The 21633-nt window shown below is 42.3% G+C and overlaps 1 protein-coding gene across 3 annotated transcripts in view; it reads left to right on the top strand.

The window, feature by feature from the left end:
* Positions 1-21633, top strand: part of TMEM108 (transmembrane protein 108) — a 282268-nt gene that overhangs the window by 95986 nt on the left and 164649 nt on the right. The window contains exon 3 of one of the 3 annotated variants that reach the window (XM_068234491.1): positions 4366-4504. The exons of the other annotated variants lie outside the window; for them this stretch is intronic. The gene's annotated coding sequence lies outside the window, so the exon portion shown is untranslated. The remainder of the gene's footprint in view (positions 1-4365; positions 4505-21633) is intronic. 3 annotated transcript variants of the gene reach the window in all.

The raw sequence follows: 21633 nt of genomic DNA, 5'->3' as shown, positions 1-21633 counted from the left end.
TGGTATGATAGATTCCCCACATTAGGATAATTGACCGCATTGTAACATAATCACACTTCTTTGTAAGGTTATCCTGCTGCTCCTAATGATATGTTGCCTGGTGTGCTTTAGAATCCCTCCTACACCACTTTTCCAAGTGCACCATAATTGTATGTGTAGTCTTGTCACTCTGATCATTTATCTGGCTATCTAGATGGAGCTATACCTAAACCTCACAGGCTTATGAGAAGAGAAGCCTTCTTAAGAACGGGGGGATATCACTGGCAAACTACATTTCATTTTTAGCAGGTTGTTCAAATGTCTTGTTAGGGATAGTGATTTTTCATTAAATGCACAAATCCACTTTAAATTGGTAGTGCTTTGGGTAGAGGGAATGTCATGTAAACCTTACATAAAGCCAATATTTAAGCTGGCATTTAGTGAACAGTAAAGACTCCACTCTGACAAGATTAGTAACATAGGAAAATAGCAACGAGTGTTTCTGAAGCAAAACAATTTAAATATACAGTAAATAATCTAAAAACATTGAAATGTGCAGTGCGGCACTTTCCAATAATTAGAAAGTCGAAGAAAGAATTACATATCAAAAGAAAAGTTCATTACTAGGGTCATGCCGATAGTAACAGCCATTTGCTTGTATCTGCCATGCAAGGTATTCATTCTGTATAATTTATTTTGCATCTCTCAGGTTAATATATTTTCCTGTCACCAGACACCGCTTGTCACCTGACAGCAGAATGCCAGCAACTGTTTGTTTGTTCAGCAGCATTAACAGGACCCCCCCCCCCCCCCATTACTCAAACACATAAGTGAGGTGCGTGATGCTACTGCAACAAAGGATGCTTTAATAAAGGTGGTGATTATTATTATTATTATTATTATTATTATTAATTTATAAAGCACCAACATATTCCGTGGCACTGTACATTCAGTGGATAAATAATCAAAAGATACAGTGTACCTAAAATAAAATTAAAATATTTTCCTAATCAATGAAATGAGAACAGCTGTTACTTTTCGGATGACCCTGTACAAACACTTGACAATAAGTGTGGGACGTGGCACAGTCAGTGTACCCTAAAATACAGCCCAACTCTAAATACACATCTGGCACAAAGGGGCAGCAAATACATACTTTCACAAAGACATAAAGCTTCCCTTAAGTTAAGTAAATATATAGAGAATGTGAAGCAGTATAAAAAGAGTAAAAGGAGATCGTCACAAAGACACACTTGACAGCTTACATTCAGAACAAACTCGAACTAAAACGCACAAGGGAGGTTAGTCAATAGTACCCGATCAATTAGAGATGAGATACTTTGAAGTCTTGAAAATAACTTTTTAAGACAGAAAACGATCTCATCTGTAATTGATTGTGTGTAATTGACTTACCTCTGCTACAGCACCAATGAGTTCTGAATGTAAGGAATCAAGTATGTGTTCATGACAACACCCTTTGATCTATTTTTCGTATCATGTCCCATTGTGCTCTCTCTCTCTCTCTCTCTCTCTCTCTCTCTCTCTCTCTCTCTCTCTCTCTCTCTATATATATATATATATATATATACAGTATATACTGTATATACAAAAGGGAAGGTTTGTGTCTTTACAACAGCATCTGTTTGCTACCCATTTGTGCCAGATGTGTATTAGGGGTTTGTTCCCACAGCTGAATACTGAGCACACAGGAAAAATGCAAATGTTTTTTTCCTGCGTACTTGCAATGTTTTATTTCAGTGTGCTCCCTGACAGCCGTTGTATTATTTAAGGAGGAACTTTAACCAAGGATCATCCCAATCAGTGGCTGATACCCTCTTTCCAAAAATAAATATTTACCTTTTCTCCCATAGATCATCAGGGGGGTCTGTGTGGCTGATATTGTGGTGAAACCCCTCCCACAGTGTGATGTCATGACCATGGTCCGAACTGTTTGCTGTCTGTGAAACTCATTGCATTGTGGCAAATAATGGCTTTTTCCAACTGCCAAGCAAACAGTAACTCCCTATGTGCATAGAATTCTCAGTAACGAACATTCCGTACAGATCAGATCACCTGACAGGACTAAAGATGTCACCACCTGAGATGAATTTTAGAATGTAAATCAGTAAGAGGAAATATTTTACAATGGGCAAACACTGACTAGGAAAATCAAATCTATAAATGAATATTGTAAAAAAAACAAGCAATTGTATTCATTACTTTATTTTTACTGCAGTTCCTCTTTAATGTGTTTGCAAATAACAATGCTGTGTTATTAGTGGAACAAAAATGTGAGTTTTCATTGAGAAAGCCCTACGTCATTGTAACTATCCTGGCAATCGACTCACGAAAAGTGAATCAGGTTTGGATGTTCACCCCACGTTTGTGTAGATTTACTCCACTCTGATTTCCTTCCACATTCCAGAAAAATATGAAACATTTGTTGGCTTCACCCTAATAAATGCCTGGTTGAATCCTGCATTGATCAGACCCAATTTGAATTTTTAAGCAAACTGTACTTATTATTAGTGTGGCGCAAGTAAGCTGTAATTGGAGAATAGAAGAATGAAACTGCAATTGAGTAACTTCTCATAAAACTCAGATCTTTCCTTTGCCAAGCAATGATCACAGGCTATACTTAAAGAGACACTGAAGCGAAAAAAAAAATCATGATATTATGATTTGTATGTGTAGCACAGCTAAGAAATAAAACATTAAGATCAGATACATCAGTCTAATTGTTTCCAGTACAGGAAGAGTTGAGAAACTCAGTTGTTATCTCTATGCAAACAAGCCATTAAGCTCTCCGACTAAGTTATGCTGGGAACACACGGTTCGTTTTTGCCTTCGTTTAAACCTTCGATTCGTTCGGTAAACGAATCGAGTGTTGAAAACGTATGTGAAAATAGTCATAATCTCATTATAGTTTCGATTAATAGACCCCAAAAACGAACGACTAGTGATCGAACATGTTTGATATTATCTCTCTTTATCCATCTAATCGAGCCATTGGTAGGCTTGATGGCTGTTCAGATCGATTATATATTCGTTTATGCTAGTCCGTCCCTGTAAAAAGGGATTTTCGTTTCGTTTCTTTGCAGCCTTCGATCATTGGAAAAACGAAACCATCAGATTTGGAAAAAAAAACGAAACCGTGGGTGGTGATATTAACCGTATGACCGATTATTTCGGGATCGAAAAGGACAAAAGGCACAATCGAAACGAAGGTTTAAACGAAGGCAAAAACGAACCGTGTATTCCCAGCATAAGTCCTGGAGAGGGCTGTTATCTGACTTTTATTATCTCAACTGTAAGTGAACTGTTTACTTTTCCTCTGTTAGAGGAGAGGTCATTACTTCACAGATTGCTCTGAAAGACTCATTTTGAATGCTGAGTGTTGTGTAATCTGCACATATTATAGAATAATGCAATGTTAGAAAAAACACTATATACCTGAAAATAAAAGTATGAGAATATTTTCTTTGCTGCTAATCTTCTAGTAATTATTCATAGTACACAACCAATTCATTATATCATATATTTTTTTCCGCTTCAGTGTCTCTTTAACAAGAAAGTATCCAAAACCATTTCACTAAGGTACAAGATAGATATCTAACATATTTTAAAATATGTGTACATGTAGATAAGGGGTGATGCATATGCTTATGCTTATGTAAGCAAGGGGTGATGCTTATGTTACACGAGAGCCTAAACTTGCACTTAAAAATTGCCATTGCTGTTGCTGAAGACAAGGACTGGCATGGTTCATATGAAACCTGGCACAGTAGTCAAGACAGAAAGGAAAAGTGACAAAGTACAGAAGCCTGGTCATGAAGTATCCTTTTGGGGTCTCTGAGCTTCCTTAACGGGAACCTGAAGCGAGTAAAATTATTTAAAATAAACACACGACGTAGCTACAAATCAATATTACATACTTACCTCACCGTCAGTTCCTCTCAGAAGCTCACCATTTTATTCTTACAGTGATCATTTCCAGTTCTGACAATATTTTGTTAGAACTGAAATATACCAGTTGCTGTCAGTTATAGATCAGCAGCTCTCAGTTACAACTGAATGTGCAAGGTAATGTCCATGTTTCCCTATGGCTCAAGTGGGTGATATTACAGTTTAACAGTGTGCTGACCAGGAAGCTGTTGTGGGGTAATGGCCATTTTTAAAATGGAGGACGGAGAATTCCATTGATCATAGTGGACAAATGGGACGCAGGAGAGGAGAAAGAGTTTGAGGAGTAGACTACACAGGAGGTAAGTATGACCTGTGTATGGTTATTTTGACTTTTTATTTTCAGTTCAGGTTCTCTTTAAGTAGAGTGTAGATAATTAGCAAATACCGTAACAGGAAATCCTAGCTGCAGTGTCATTGCAGGACAGCAGATCCTAATACTGAAGGAGAAGCTAAAATGGATCCAGAAAATACTGAGGAGAAGCACACTGAGACCCAATGCAGGAGGCCAATCCATGTACTTTCCAGAGCCCAGTAAATGCTGCTTTGGATTCACACAGGGGTAAGTATAGTGGCAGAGATAGATTAGTACTGTGAAACAGAGGCGTAGCAATAGGGGTTGCAGAGGTTGCAACTGCATCGGGGCCCGAAGGGCCCTCCCTCAACTGCAGTATTAGCTCTTTATTGGTCCTGTGTTCATAATAATGACTTCTATAGATACTTTGAATAGTGGTAATCAGTAACAAGCTGTTTCCCATCCCCTTCTTGCACCTCTTACACTGTAGTTGCCATTGGCAGATTTTGGTGCACCGTATCAATTGTTATGTATAGTGTGCATTTGGGGCCCAATGTAAAACTTGCATCGGGGCCCACAGGCCCTTAGCTACGCCACTGCTGTGACAGCAACAGATGGGAAAGCTGTGAACAACTGATGGTGGCCCAGATGACCCTCCATATAACAGCTAATCAGTTCTCAGCTATCATTACTTTTAAAAAGAACCATAAAAAATGATTATTTTTGTTCCAAAAACTCCATAGTAATTGGAAAAGTGCTTATTGCCTTTAATTTTTTAAAGTTTTGCTATATAAGATGGATTATTCAGTTTATTGTTAAGATACCAGCTTTAGGTTACTTGCATGAATGTTGCAGTAGATCAATTGCACATCTACAAAAATATGTGGAGAATTTCTAGTAAAGTGGCATCAGTATAAGGCCTCTTGCACACTGTAAGCAAATCAGATTCAGATTCAGATTTTTAATCTGTTTTTACATCCGATTCCGATTCAGATTTTTAATCTTAACTGCATGCTGCGTTTTTTGATCCGTTTTTCTGTTGAATGTATTCAAGGAAAATCGGAAACGGAATCGGAATCGGAAACGGAATCGGAATCGGAATCGGAATCGGAAAACGGATTTGCAGTGTGCAGGGAGCCTAAGGCTCCCTGCACACTGCAAATCCGTTTTCCGATTCCGATTCCGTTTCCGATTCCGATTCCGTTTCCGATTTTCCTTGAATACATTCAACAGAAAAACGGATCAAAAAACGCAGTATGCAGTTAAGATTAAAAATCTGAATCGGAATCGGATGTAAAAACAGATTAAAAAGCGGAATCGGAATCTGAAATGCATGCAGTGTGCAAGAGGCCTAACAATTGTTTTAAGGCAGCTGGGTTGCTAAGTGACAGCTTTCTTGCCTTGTACCTACCATACCATTAAGGACACTGTGCTTGTGGAATTTGTTTCTTCTCTGTATTTAAGTTTCAATCATAATGGAATTTTAACTGGCAGCTGAGCACACTAGCATTGGCATGGGTATAAGTGACAGAGGAGCTCCAGGGAACATAGTGAGATACGTAGGTGGTTCTGGTTTTCTATAAAGCACTGCATAATGTATCTGTGATATAGAAATACAGATGACCTGAACTTTTTGAATTAGAATGTTTGGGCTACTTTCCCTTTAATGAACAATCTTTTTTGCACATCTGCTTCGCTAAAAAATGAAAATCAAACAGTCACACACATTATGCATGCTAATTTACCTTTCCTAGAAGCAATGCTTTGATATTAGGCAACATTGCTTATAAATATACAATATATTCAGTATAGAAAATCATTACTACTTATAGAATGATATTTGAGATGAAATTCTCTACTTTCCTTGTCTAGTCTATGTCCCTAGAGCCACAACCCAGCTCCTGGGGCTTTTCTATGTGGCCCTCCCTCTCTGCATCACTTATTTTCCCAACATGTAGAGAAGTCCTGCTATTGGCTTATTCTCATGTGCTCCTTGTCATCTCTTGCTGGTACCATGGCAATAGGGATAGAAATGCTTGGGAAGAAGATGAAGACCGTCTTTAGCTCCGCACTAGTAGGATTCAAATAAGATTGGTTCTGATTTGTTTAGCCTTACATTTGTTATTAAATACAATGGTGCCATGTTAGCAGTCCACTGTATTATGATAATCATCTCTTCTTACATGGCAGTAGTAAATGGATTTCTTTTACATTAGGTTTACAGATTGTGAAAGGAAGCTAATGAAACAGGCTTACCATGAGCACCATCACAAAAATATTTTTAATGTATAAAGCTGGGACAGCCTTTCTGTAGACAGTACATCCATTTGTGATGTAGCAATATTTGCCATCTGTGAGAAATCTTCAAGAGCATATATACCGGTATTCAAAACGTATTGCTGTAATTCTACCCATAATCTACTATCACCTATTATCAATAGTAGAATATTGGTATCTATTGGTAAGCTCTTCTCACACTGACCTTCCCTGCATCTATGCCTAACACTAGCCTACCCCCTAGTTACATCTACTAACCCGCCACTATTCCTGCCACTTCTGAGTGGATAAAGTAGCCATTATGAAGCTCTACCGCTGTCACCACTGCTATTTTAAAGAGGAACTCCAGTGAAAATAATGTAGTAAAAAAAGTGCTTAATTTTTTTACCATAATTATGTATAAATGATTTAGTCAGTGTTTGCTCATTGTAAAATCTTTCCTCTCCCAGATTCACATTCTGACATTTATTACATGGAGACATTGTTACTGTGGGCAGGTTATTTAGCTGTTTCTAGCTGCTCTGGCTGTTAGACAGCTAATAACAGCTGTTTCCTGTCTCTGAACATTGTTACATTGTGGCTGTTTGCCAGGAGTACCGCGGTCTTCAGAGGTTCTTGTGGGAGGGATTTCAGCACAAAATCAGTCACACAGCGCCCCCTGATGGTCTGTTTGTGAAAATCATTGTCTTTCTCATGTAAAATGGGGTATCAGCTACTGATTGGGAAAAAGTTCAATTCTTGGTTGGAGTTTCTCTTTAAGCACTACAGCATTCTTCTAAATTCTAGAAGAACTCTGTAGTGGATAAAAGGACCGCTATAATTCTCCACAGCTGTCCCCATTGGTATTTTATCCACTACAGAGTTCTGCTACATCGTAGCAGAACTCTATAGTGAAACAAATAGCTGCTATGATGCTCGGCACCGTTGCTACAAAGTTCCGCTGTATTGTAGCCCAGGTGCCCAGATTACCGGGTGTAGCCAGTAATTGTGAACTTTAACACGGGCGCCTATGGCGGCACCCACTTTTCTAGGCCGTGCTTGAGCCCAAATCACCTGCTTTGATCTAAAGATACCTACAGTTATGTCCAGTCTGAAACTTTGCCAAGTATATGGTTTCTTGGTGGGCCTCAGATCTCTAGTGCCATGAGGGATAAAATGTAAATGTATTAGACAAGCTAGAAATATTCCTCTAGTGTTTCTACATAGTCCGGCTAGCACAGACGATGCCTGCACATGACTTCACCTTTTTTTTGAATGTTTTTTTATTTTCTAGAACAGCTCAGCAAGTGTCCCTATATGTACAGTGGTCCTTTTAGTACACCATACTTCCAGGCCCATATCCTTTTATTGTTGTTCTACAACAAAAGTTTTTCTTTAAAAAAAAAAAAAAGGATCATGTGTGGTAGGGTTCAGAAGATTAATAGTTGCCCCCCCCCCCCCCCCCCCACACACATCTTACCCATTCCCAAAAGACAACTCATATTACAATACAATACCCTTCCAAAGCGCTTTTCTCCCATAGGACTCAAAGCGCTTAGGCTCTCTAAGATTCAGTAATTGGTAGTAGGATGAAGTATTCACATAACAAAAATTATATTTCTGCAAATGCCAAACTGAACAGGTAGGTTTTCAGTCTAGATTTAAACACATCCAGGGATGGAGCTGTCCTGATCTGCTGAGGTAAGGAGTTCCAAAACTTAGGAGCAGCATGACAGAAGGCTCTGGGACCAAAGGTTTCCAACTGGTCTCTGGGTATGACTAGATTATTAGAACCTGTGGATCTGAGATTGCAGGGATTACTACGCAGCTGTAATATTTATTTCATGTATCCAGGGCCTAGATTAATTAGTGATTTAAGTGTCAGTAGGCCGATCTTGAATAGGACCCTCCATTTTAAAGGTAACCAGTGAAGGGAGCGCAGGACTGGCGTTATGTGGCAGTGACGGGGTTGGTTGGTTAACAGTCTGGCAGCAGTATTCTGTATCAGCTCAAGGCGGTACAAGTCCTTTTTGGAAGGCCAGTGTAGAGAGCGTTGCAGTAGTCCAGTCGGGATGTAATGAAGGCATGAACTAAGCTTGGTAGATCTTCTGGGGGAATGAGGTTCTTGATTTTTGCAATTTTCTTCACGTGGAAATAGGATGATTTCACCACAGCAGAGATGTGAGTTCTGAAGTTTAAATCCCCATCAATTATGCCTCCCAGGCTATGCACATGATCAGAGCTGTGTAGATCCGTGCCTCCTATTCTCAGTGGTGAAGACTGCAAGTCAAGGTGTTTTGTTGTCATGTGCTGCCCTCCGATCAGCAGGACTTTTATTTGCATTTAGTCTCAGCCAGTTGTCACTTATCTATTGCTGTAGTTCAACTAAGCAGGCGTTTATAGTTGGAGTTGAGTCTGTCACACCAGGCTTGAAGGAAAGATATAGTTGGGTGTCATCAGCATAGCAGTGGTATGTCAGTGGTATTAAATACAGTTTTAAGAAATTGTTTTTCACTTATATTCATGTTGAAGATCTCGTAGTGGCATGACTTTGGGTAGGATTTAGGAAAATGAGGAGGCTGCGATTCCTGCCTTCTGAGACAAGGAATGTCCCTTGCTGCCACTTACAATCATTCCTGACACTCTCAATGGGGGAATGGAGCGTCTAAGACTGAAACTTGCTGCCTCTTCTACAGTGGATTTTAAGAGGGAGTACAGTGCATTGTGGGGGTGGCTTGGTAGTCACCTTTCCTACTGTACTTAGAAATGGACTGGGATCAGTCCTGGGACAGGGATGGCACCTGGACCGGCAGGTTGCAAGAAAAGCCGTTTTGGGACGTAGAATGAAGTCCAGTGGAGGGCAGTCATATAACAACCAAAATGTAGTACTTTGACCTCTGTGACTACTATATATATACTGTATGTGTGTGTGCTGAGGAGGGATTCATAAGGAGGTTTGTTTCTCCTGGAATGGGTCTTTAAAACATCAACATAAGGGTGAAGGTTAAAATTTAGGGATCGTGCAAAAAATTAACAACATCCATGAAATTGCACCAAGAAGACTGCCACTGAACAGGCTGAGAGGGAAACACATGTACACCCTCCCTCTGCTGTCAGTGAGATGCCAGATTAACCGATGCAAGAACTCCGCTTCCTGTGAGGTAATCCTATCATAAAAGTAGGAATTACTTATTATAACAACACATATGGCTCTACAGATTAGCCTGGATGTGTTGAAATAAATAAGTAAAATCCCACTGAACAAATGATGACTGTGTGGTGTAGTGACAGCAGACAGAGCTCCTCGCAGAAGTGCAATGATTACACAGCAAAATGTGATCATCTTCCACATGTCTGCTGAATAATTATTATAATTCAGGAAATCTCATAAAAGAAAGAAAGGAAATAATGTGCTTGTATTACCGTGGAAAATGTAATCCTATAAGTGAGTTTTAGTTTTACTTTTGAGGCCAGGACATTTTTAATACTCTCATGCTTTGCTTTTATTTCATATTATTAGATTTAACTGTTTCCTTATGTATTATTATTTATTGTTGGTAAGCATACAAAAATGTCTGTTCTGATTATATTTTAAAGCTATGTTCACACATAACATTTTCGTCACTTGAAATGATCATTAGTGTTCATTTAGGATATATATCTGGTATATGTACAGGTAATTCAGGGGTGTGACTACAGGGGAGCAGCCCTGCCACCACAGGGAAGCCCAGCGTTTTAAAGGGGCCCTTAGTTAATACTTCACTCCAACCGACAAAGGGGTCCATCCTTCAGATTGCTATGGCTGTGAAGATTCTGATGCCCACACTTGACTTATGATCCTTGCTCGATGGACCTTCAAGCTGCGAGGGCCACCAGGGGTAGGCGAGGCGAGGGAAAGGGTATGACCGTCAGGGGTTTTGCTAGGGGGCATTACGGTTTGTAATTATGCCCCTTATAGGTATCACTACCCTTGCTGCCTCAAATTCGGCTGTCCAGTTTGATTGTAACTAATCAGTGTGTTCACTGCTCTCTGAATGTATCCATCACCTTCAGCTGCTCAAGCAGTTTCAGGCATTTGGAAGTATTTTCAAGCATTTGTCCCTAGCATTTGTAAGGCATTTCTCAAGTTTGGGCAGTAGCTGGTTATCATTGTTTTTTAACATTATTCATCAGCATTCATTGGCATTGGCAAAAACCTCTGAGGCAGCTGGACGCAGTAGATGATCCTAGATGTGAAATAACACAGTGGGGAGACAGGACATTTAGATGGGAGGATAATGTAGTCAGCACAGAGTGGTGCTGCTGGTTCTAGCACCCTAGCTCCCAGATAATTGTTTCCCTTTCACACCCCTATATGCTATTCCCTGCAATGGATTTTGTAAGAATCAGTGCGGGAAAACACCGCTGCCGGTGTTTTAGACTTGTGGGTGGGCATTCATAAAAATGTATCCAGTTGCGGTAGCAGTGTGGAGATTCCCCGAACTAAGCTGGCGGTAGGCTTGCGGTAGGCTTGCAGAGACACGGAAGCAGCCGAGTTGATACATTTCTCCGTGTTCCGCTCTGCTGCAGCTGCCTGGGAGGTCTGTGTGTCTCCATTCATTTACATTATTATCGCCACATCAGAGGGATCGGTATTTCCCGACCTCACACCGCTTGCGGTGATCTTTATGAATTAACATTTTGCTACATTTGTTACGATAATCACCGCACAAGGTGGTGATTTATCACTCTGCTCGGTAGTGTCATTTTTTCATGCGGAAAGAGCCTTTATGAATGCTGACTTTGCTAAGTGGTCGGTAAAGTCAGCTGTTTTAAGCATTTCCGCATGCAGAAATGCTTTATGAATGATAGCCAATGGAGCAGTTTTCCCACATGCGAGGAAAGTCAGGAGAACAATGTTCAGGAGACACTAGGGTTCCGGCATGATGGATCTATAGGCAATGTCGGGAGGCCACTATACACATGCTAGATTCAGAGTCTAAGCTAGAGTGTATAAGTAGCTTTAGGCTGATTAGAGGCTATTTTTTTATTTTGCATGTGCATTTTTTTCTTTCGGTTTCAGTAAAGTTTTAATTGGTCTCAGGTTTGCAACACAAAACAACATTGTACAGTGTGGAGATTGATGTGCAGTTTTATTGACTGGCTTTATTACTGGAGGGATTTAGGCAAGACTGTGGTGTTGGACATTGTCTCACATGCTGTATTGTCCACTGGTGACAAGCCCTTTCCTCTTGTTTACTGTTTGCAATTAGATTGCCTGTGTCACTAGACAGGAACATTTTGTCTCTTGATGTTTGTTTATTATACCTACAAGCCTTTGGCTGAGATCACTTATTACATAGTAGAACAGTCAAAACATTGAATCACTGTATTACTCTGCATTTTGTGGAAGGCAGTGCTTTGTGGAATCAGTCTTTTTTTTTTAAAGAAATAATCTAACATCTCATTACCTGGCCTTGTGTCTAGCTGAATAAAATCTGTTATTTTTACCTATATTTTTTTGTTCTTCAAAAGTCATCAGCAGCAGAACATAAGAGTAGTGCTCAGAATATGTCTTCAATGAGTGATATGGAGACTTAACTTGAGAAACAACTTGACTGACAGATCCAACGATAATAGCCACTTTGAGAAACAAAAGACTCCGCTTGGTTATCGTTTTGTTTTGGTTTTTTGTTTCTTTTTAGCACAGCAGCAAGAAGGGCTCAATTAAAGTGGACCTGAAGTCAGCACTTCCCCTCTGCTCTAAAAGATAAGCATAAGCACTAGCAATAGCATAATAACGTTTAAAGAAAAACATTTCTTTATTGCATCTGATACAAATTCTGCTCTAAATCTGCAGTGTGTCCACTTCCTGCTTTCATGGAAGCAGACATAGGGTTAACATCCTGTGTTTACAAATTAGCTGCTCTTCCAAGGCAGATAAGATTCCTGAGCTGACACGACTGAGAGATCAAATTACACTTGTGTTCAGCAGGGCCGCCTTCAGAAATTTCTGGGCCCAATACTGGGCAAAACAACTGCCCCCCCCCCTCCTCTTCCCCTCATGCCAAAACAATCTGCAGAAAAAAAACCACTTTGAGGGCCTGAAAACCCGAATGCCCTTGCGTCTGCTTTTCATCGTCTGTAACTACTTTGCATGTGCTGGCCTGCAGTGTGCCATCTTGATCACACTCCCGTGGCCAGGAGCGCTCTGCACATGCGCACTACATTGAGACTCAATGCTCCTGGAAACAAGAGCTTGACCAGGGAGGTGCCCTACAGTCCAGCGCATGTGCAGTAGTGCGCGGCTTAGCTAAGTCACACACTGTTCTGGGCTGAAAAGCAAATTGAGGAAGGGGACCAGGAGTACAGCGAGAAACCAAGAAGCCTACAGGGGCTAGAAGAAGTCCCAGGAAAGCAAACAAAAAGAACACTATTTATGGTTGACTGTCACTTGGGTATCCTTTAAAATAAATTCCAATGTGACACACCCTAAAGGATATCTGAGATGAAATAAAAAAAAGTTAAGTTTTACTTACATGGGGCTTCGTCCAGGCCCCAGAGATCTATCAGTTCCAGCATTGCAGATTGGCCCCCCTCCACAGTGCTGCTCTCCGGTCTGTAACATTGTTGACCGAAGCTGGGTTGCTGGCTTCTGCGACTCTTGCATTCACGTTCATTTGGCTGGGAGCATTCTGCGCTTGGGTTGGCGATGTTATGGACAGGACAGCGGTACATGACAGAGGATGTTGTCGGCATCCAGAGAGTATTTTGGACAAAATGTTGGCTTATTTACAGTTACTAAGGATTTCCTTTAAAGATATCAGCTAGAAGGAAAATATATTATAACAACATAAGAGCCATATAATAGAGATTCTTGAAGAGAGGCACTGCTAGTACTGTTCTAGCAATCAAAGAACAGGCTCTTGAAGAGGGGCTGTTGCAGCAGAAGGGGTCTGTGCAGGATCCTGAAGGGGGTCCGTACTAGATAGAGGTAGCTATCACAGTACAGGCTCTTGAAGTATATGTTTGGCGGCTGGGGATAAGAGAAATCATTCTATAATACAGCACAGCCTCCTGAAGAGGTACAGTTAAAAATGGCACAGGTGAAAAAATGGTGCACTGTTCCGCCGATAAATGTATCATAAAAAGCTATTTACCATTTAAATGTAAATGCATTGTTTATTACATGAAAACGGTAAATAGCATTTTATGATACATTTATCGGCGGAACGGGGGTCGGGGGGAGAGGTATCGGGACACTAGTGTTAGGTGGGGGGTGGAGGGAGGACGTGTGCATATGTATACATTACCTTGCCCTGGCCGGCGATCGCTCCTTCACTTCCTCAGTTATAGTTTGCTGTAGTTCAACATCCAGCCAATCAAGATGTCCCCGCATGCCTCTCCCTCTGACCCCTGCTGCCCTAACACCAGTGTCCTGCTGCCCCCCGACCCCCGCTACCTTAAAACCAGTGTCCCGCTGCCTCTCCCCCCGACTCCCGCTGCTTTAACTCTAGCCCCCCTGCATGTGCCATTTTTTAACGTTTATAACGCCAAATAGCATTATATAATATAAGTCAGTACGGTGCCATTTTTACACTCTTGGCACTATTCACCATTTTTACCTGTCCCATCTTGAAGGGCGATAGTGAAGTGGTAAAATAAGTACTGACCAGCTGAATCTCCTCTCTTTTTGGAAAGTGTTCCACACTTCTCTCAGGAAAACTACACAGTGAAGGTGACAGAATCCCACATGAAGAGACAGGAGACAGAATCCCACATGTAGACAAAGGCAGGGAGAAAGCAGAGCCAGCCAGTCACTCTGCTGTCTGTATCTCCCAGATGCTGTGCTGTGCCTCAGCCTCTGATTGGAGCTGGGGGCAGGGCTCTGTAGGGTACACAACACAAGACCCTGATGCACACTGAATAGGGACTGTCTACAAAACTGTATGATTTCTCATCAGTGGTGGAGCAGATGCAGTCATTAGAACAACTGTGTGTGAGTGCAGACGGCTTTTTCTCTCCGCAACCTTAGATGTCAGTCTCCCAGGATGGGAAAAAAAACTTTTTTTCCTGGACTGCCATAATATTTACAGCCTTTATAGACAGCTCTCCACCCTGGTGTGTGTGTGTGTGGGGGGGGGGGGGGGGAGAGTCAGGAAGGTCTGTGCTAGTGCTGCTATTGAACCACAATCAGAATCTACATTATACCAGCAAGAATCCCCCTCAGAACTTGCAGCTCTAATCAAGTGTCTGATAGGTGCCTTCATGTGTTTCATGGTAGGACCCCCCAGGCGGGGCCCCAGAAGCCCCTGGGCCCCATACACCCCTCCCCTCACTGATGGTTATCTGTGGCCCTGGTGTTTAGTCACAGATGAGGGGGCATTAAACAGGCTAATAAACAGAAAATCAGCGCCAGGGGAATCAAGTAGTTGATCGCTGCTGAGGAAAGACAATGGTCTCAATTCACTAAGCTTTAGGCCTCGTTCACATCATTTAGCGCAGATGGCTGTGCGATTGGAACGCAACGCGTCCGATCGCACGCCATCTGCGCTCCTATGCGCTGCGCTGCAGATCCCATTCATTACAATGAATGGGATCTGCGCTGCGATTCCCAAAAATGCGTGCAGCACGCGATAGCGCAATCGCGCTGCCACGCAGCGCATATGATGGGAACGGTAGAAGGGCTGTCTATGCCCTTCTACCGTTCTTGCGTGTCGCACACTATACGCGCTGCCAAAATGCGCACGGCAGCGCGTATAGTCTGAACGAGGCCTAACTCCTGTCTTTAACATCTCTTTTGAGCTGTTTTACAGTTATCACCATGGTGATATAATTGTGATAACTGTAAAATAGCTCAGAAGAGTTATTAAAGACAGGAGTTACGCTTAGTGAATTGAGGCCAATGGCCTTAATTCACTAAGCTTAACTCCTGTCTTTAATAACTCTTCAGAGCTGTTTTACAGTTATTACAATTATATCACCATGGTGATAACTGTAAAACAGCTCAGAAGAGTTATTAAAGACAGGAGTTAAGCTTAGTGAATTGAGGCCAATGTCCAAAAAGTCCACACAGATAAAACTATTAAAAAATCAGTGTAGATCATGAGTGAATCCACTGTTTCACAATCAGCTGTATTTCACCACAGTGGTCATCTAGTTTATGCATCGAAGTGGTACACCATCACCCAAAGGATTAGAAGGGGCTTACCAGCTGCTGACAACCCACATTATAAGGTTGTATGTCTCGCATTCAGTGCTAAGGAGGACCAGGAGCCGACTAAGATCCAAATTCCCAACAATCCCCACTGCAGAAGCTGCTGAAATACGATCTATGCTGTGCTCACATGGACTTACAAAGCAAGCTAGATATGGCAATGTGGTTTTTGTCACAGTAACCTTTCCAGCATTTAGAATGGAGAAGCAAGAATTATACACACGTGTACAGCCCCACACGGCTCACAGGAAGCCTACTGCTATTAGCAGTGCAGCCCTGACACACTTCAGTCACAGCGCCACGGCCCGCTCAGCTGAAGCTCATATGAAAAAAAAACTTTCTACCGTAGTATAGACAGAGTTTTGATTGGCCAAGCCGTGTCCCACAGAGCCTCCTCTAAATACATACAGGGTGCATTAATCCATGTTTTCCTTCTGTCCTGTGCAAGAGTTCAGGTCCACTTTAAACTAAGGCCAAGATACACTAACGTTACAGGATCAGAAATAGCATTTCTGACTTAAAGAGGAACTCCAGTGAAAATAATGTAATAAAAAAGTGCTTCATTTTTACAATAATTATGTATAAATGATTTAGTCAGTGTTTGCCCATTGTAAAATCTTTTAAATCCCTGATTTACTGACATTTATTACATGGTGACATTTTTACTGTGGGCAGGAAATGTAGCTGCTGCCTGCTTTTTTGGCAGTTGGTAACAGCTGTAAACAGCTATTTCCCACAATGCACAGGAAACTGCCAAGAGTACGTACTCAGAATTTCTTTGTGGGAGGGCTTTCACCACAATATCAGCCATACAGCACCCCCTGATGGTCTGTTTGTGAAAAGGAATAGATTTCTTATGTAAAAGGGGGTATCAGCTACTGATTGGGATAAAGTTCAATTCTTGTTCGGAGTTTCTCTTTAAGCTATTTTTCAAAAATTAAGTGAGAAAGAAAAGGTATTTAAAACGAATTGCAACAATTGCTGTTACTTAGTGGACATTTTTGTTGAATGCCTTGTAAAACTCCTCAACGTTTTAAAGATCCCTCATAGCTCTTGGATTTAGGGCTAGATGGGGCAGTTAGCAAGCATATCATTGCAGACAATTTAGCCCTACAGATTGTTGGCAGCATTGTCCTTTTCTGTATCAATTTTGTTTGCTTGTAAGAAGTATCAAAGTCTTTCCGCATAGTCTGCAGTTCCAAGAAACAGGATCACTTGCATACATTGCTTCTTTGTGTCCTAAGGCACCCTTTCAGCTTGACTGATATGTACGTTCCTAGCCTGCTCTTCTGTACTGCTGCTCTACAATCACAATGGAATCATAATCTTATTGCCACAACTTGTTAAGCTACAATAAGACAGCAGTTTAGTGCTCACAGTACTATGTCACACTTCATCAACTTATAAAGTCCTATAACAATTGTTGCAGAATGCTTTCCAGCTAGATGTGTGTCTAGTTCAAAACAGTGGCAGGCATATAGAGGATAGTATAGCGCTACATGCATTAAATTTGGACTAGTTCTCATCCAACTGCATAGTCTAAAGAAGTCTCTTCATCAATTATTCCAGTAGATACAGGGGCGTAGCAATAGTGGGTGCAGAGGTTGCAACTGCATCGGGGCCCTTGGGCCAGAGGGGCCCTGAAGGTCCCACCTTCAATCACAGTATTAGCTCTTTATTGGTCCTGTGAAGATAATATTGACTTATATAGATGCTTTGAACAGTAGTAGTCATTAACATACAGTTTACTATCCCCTTCTTGCACCTCTGACACTGTAGTTGTTCTTGTTAGGTTTTGGTGCGCGCTGTATCAATTGTTATGTACGGAGTGCTGAGTGCTTGGGGGGCCCCAATGTAAAATTTGCACCTGAGCCCACGGCTTCTTAGCTATGCCACTGAGTAGATACACACATACAATAGGTGGGTGGCCGACTACACACCCCCTTGTGGTTTAACTCACTGGATGTTGCAGCCTGACTGGGCGCGTATTTGCTTCTGGGGTATGGGCCATCCCACAGCCTCTCTGGCAACTCCAGAATGCTGGTATCACCGTTATTAGGAATAGTGGGAACTCCAGGCTTTAGAAAAAAACAAAACTTCTCATCACATAAAAATATATATAACTATATATTTAACAGCTTAAAACTGCAATAGAGCAAAACATTACATACACTTACACACACTGCAGAGTCATAGTATATTTGCTGATACAGCACATAAGGCTAGTGCATATAAGTCTGGGTGGCAGCTGATACTGAGCAGCCTCTTACATGATTGGACACCACCGCTCACTAGCTAGATGCTATCTGCATCAGCCGCGTGTCGCAAAAGTAAAGGCAAAAGGCATTCTCAATAGTCGACATCCATGGAGGCCACATCATTCGGTGAGTTAAACCACAAGAGAGGGTGTGCAATCGGCCACCCACCTATTGTATGTGTGTGTCTACTGGAATAATTGATTATGAAGAGACTTCTTTGAACTTTACAGTTGAATGAGAACTAGTCCAAATGTAATGCATGTGTCACTGTGCTATCCTCTATACACCTACCAGTGATAAGATACAAGGGGCTTGATTCACAAAGCGGTGCTAACCTACTTAGCACGTCTAAAGTCTTTAGACGCGCTAACCAGGGTGCTAAGTAGGTTAGCACCGGATTAGTCAAACAGATCGCGCGCTAACTTTGCGCGCGCAAAGTTTTCCGCGCGCAAAGTTTTCCGCGCGCTACGTCCCATAGGCTTTAATGGGCACTTCGCGCGGAGCGCCCTTAGCTCTGTGCAGTACGCGTGTAAAGTTTTATGCGCATAAAGTTTTGCGCGCGTAAAGTTTTATGCGCGAAAAGCTTGTTTAGACGTGCTAAGGGGGTTTTCACAGGCGTGCTAACAGTTAGCACCGCTTTGTGAATCAAGCCCCTGTTGTGTTAAAATAATATGGAAACACAAGAGGCTGAAACTCTTTATTCAGCCAAAGACAATCCACATCACAGCATGATAAGAAGTAACCATAGATGTGAGAATCACATAGGAGAGGACATACTTTCAGTATTATGACTAGAACTTCCCCTTGAGGTACAACAGGGAAGTTTCACCCTACATGATACACCATTGGAGTTCCTGCTTACAGCCCCATAAACACATTAGGTTAACCTTCTTGGTTAGTAAATCATACGCCGCACTTGTGGCTGCCTAACTCTGATGCGGTGTAGGATTTACGCCACGTGTCTATAGCGCTCCTGACATGACCGTGAGCACCCGACAGGGAAGATTAAGCTGTCATATGACAGCTGGCATCTCCCCTCAGTGACTAGGAGCCATGGCGATTGGCTACTGATCACGTGATCACTACAATTGCCAGCCGATCGTAGTGATCAGCGAAAACAGCTGTGGTAGGAGGGGAAGAAGAGAACGGGGACTCATCTTCCTAACTTTCCCCTGGCGATCGGCATTTCCCTCCGCTTTGGCCAGGATCCCCGCTCACTCTGCCTTGAGTGTCAGGTCATGGCTTGATGACGTCATCAAGCTGCAACCCGGAACTTAGTGGCAGTGCAAATGGGGATGCCGCCCAGAGCGGAGGGGCCTAGAGCTGCTCATCGCTGGAGCCAGAGAGGTGAGCAAAGGCTGCTGGCAATATGGTTTGGAGGGAGGAATATGCTTTCTTGTTCCTATGATAATGCTCAGTCGCCACCACCACAACCCCTTGTGGTAAGTGACTCTGCTGCCTGGCTTCATGTGATGAAGATGTACTATGTCCTCCAAAAATAATTACAGTATGCATATTCAAATAGTTGTATTTCCAGCCATACTGATAACACTTTGAGCCATAGTAGTTTAGTCTATGCAACATTTTCCTGTGAAGGTTCTAATTTATCCTGGTAATGGTGTAACTAAAAAAGAATAAAGTAACTTTGTTTACCTTTTTATTTCTAGAAGCCATGCTCATCACTCATGCAAAGTAACTTCTTCAGCTCTAATGCATGAAAGAGGTTGCCTGTGCCTATAAAATGCCTAAAACAGAAGTGTAGTCCAGCCAGCTGCAAGGGGGGCGGGCCATGGCTGAGGGGTTTCACTGCTTTTAAGATTGGTCTCTCCAAAACAGCCTACCTGCCCCCCTCCACCTGAGGAGGTGTTGTTGAGGCCACACTTGGTATGGGTGAGAGAGTCATGGTGACCACACTTGTAATATAAATTCTGGCAGATGGGCCTCTTGGCCATGCGGGTCACACAGAGTGGGGAGGAGGTATGAGGGTGTAAATGTGGGGGAGGCATCAGGATTTTGCTGTTGAACACAATGATTTGTAGTTAGCCCCGTAGCCCCTAGTCTAGAGGTCTTCTTCTCATTTTAGAAGTGATTAGTGAAGGGGTTACCCTGTAGAAGTAATGTAACTTCTAGAAAAGAAGCTTTAATTGTCATTGGATTTGCAAGATGCCATTTTATTACAGACTACTTGACCTAAGTCCGTTTAAACATGGGCTCTAGATCTTTTCATGCCGCCACCGCCAGTCAGTGCGTATGCCCGCACCCGTCCGCCACGTTCGCACCCGTCTGCCATGCACATCCTGCGCACCCGTCCGCCTGGCTCCCTGGCCCGTCCTCCTGTCCCAACGGCTGTCCATCCTGCACATGTGCAGTAGCGCAACACACGGACACAGGGACAGGATAATGAAGGGACACAGGGATATTATTTTATTACAGATGTGAGGAGACTGAGGAGTAATAACAGCATGAGTTCTTTACTGTATATTGCTCTTGAACAGACAGACAAATAGAACACTAGATACATACAAACATACATACAATACATATGTGCATATGCACAAAAAGCTTAAGATACTTTGGAATCAGTTCATCAGTGTTTGCCTAAATAGATTTAGAAATTGTCCTCCTGAGTATTTATATTTTTGTATCCTGTCAAAGCTTGAAAAACACACTCTGAAAAGTTCTTGTATTTTCCTGCCTGTGATAAGTATCTGGATTTCCTGTAATATGTTTGCCTGGCACTATCACAAAGACTGTCAGCTAAAAGTTATCATCTTCATTTAGATCTTGTAACACTCAGCGGCGGAATATACATTGGTATGCAAGGCCACTATTCAAGTTGCACAATGAAAAGACAGTTTAATGGCTGTGAAAAGGTATCTTTCAGTTCTCTTATGTATTTATTTTTCAGAGTAAGAGTCGTTTTATTATTTGCCAAGCACGACTGGGGCATGCCCTGAATTGGATTTGGCATTTACATAGCTTAAGTGAGAGATAGGTGATATGACACACAATACGTGGCAGAGTAAACACAATTTAAAAATCAGCAGGGTAAGCAGATACAGTATACAAATATTGATAGCAACCAGCGCCCACAAACTCTAATGCCCTCCCCCCACACACACACACACTGGGGGGGGGGGTGAAGAGAGTTCAAGAGTTTGACAGCCGAGGGGAAAAAACTGTTGCTATGTCTTTAGGAACTGGTGGAGATCGCCAGAAACCTCTGGCCTGATGGGAGCTGTCAGGAACCGGCCCGCGGCACGCCTGCGTATACGGCTCCCGACTACGGGTTTGACCAGATCAAGCGGGGAGCAGCCTTAATCGAGCTAAAACAAGGCTGGGACCCCTCAGAACACCTCTCACTGCCACCACTAGCGGTTCGCTAGACACTTCCACTCTGGTGTCGAGTCCTCAGCGCGCAATCCGCGTTTTCGTATTCGGGTCAGCTTTGCACTTAGGCCGAATACGGGAACGCCACGCACCCACACACACACACAGTTGCAATCTTACGCTGTAGTGAAGCAAAACCACTAACAGTCGTTCCGAACAATACTGTTAGCCACTCAGCTGTTGAGCTACTCGCACTGGTGTTTTCGTACGTTGGGTCACCTGCACGCTTTAGGCCAACGAATGACAAACGCCCCACACACAATGCGATTACAATCTTATACGGTAGTGTCGCTCAA

The sequence above is a fragment of the Hyperolius riggenbachi genome, chromosome 5 (genome assembly GCF_040937935.1).
Source record: "Hyperolius riggenbachi isolate aHypRig1 chromosome 5, aHypRig1.pri, whole genome shotgun sequence".
Lineage (NCBI taxonomy): Eukaryota > Metazoa > Chordata > Amphibia > Anura > Hyperoliidae > Hyperolius > Hyperolius riggenbachi.
Note: the sequence above shows the minus strand (reverse complement) of the source record. Positions and strands in the feature narration are given on the sequence as shown.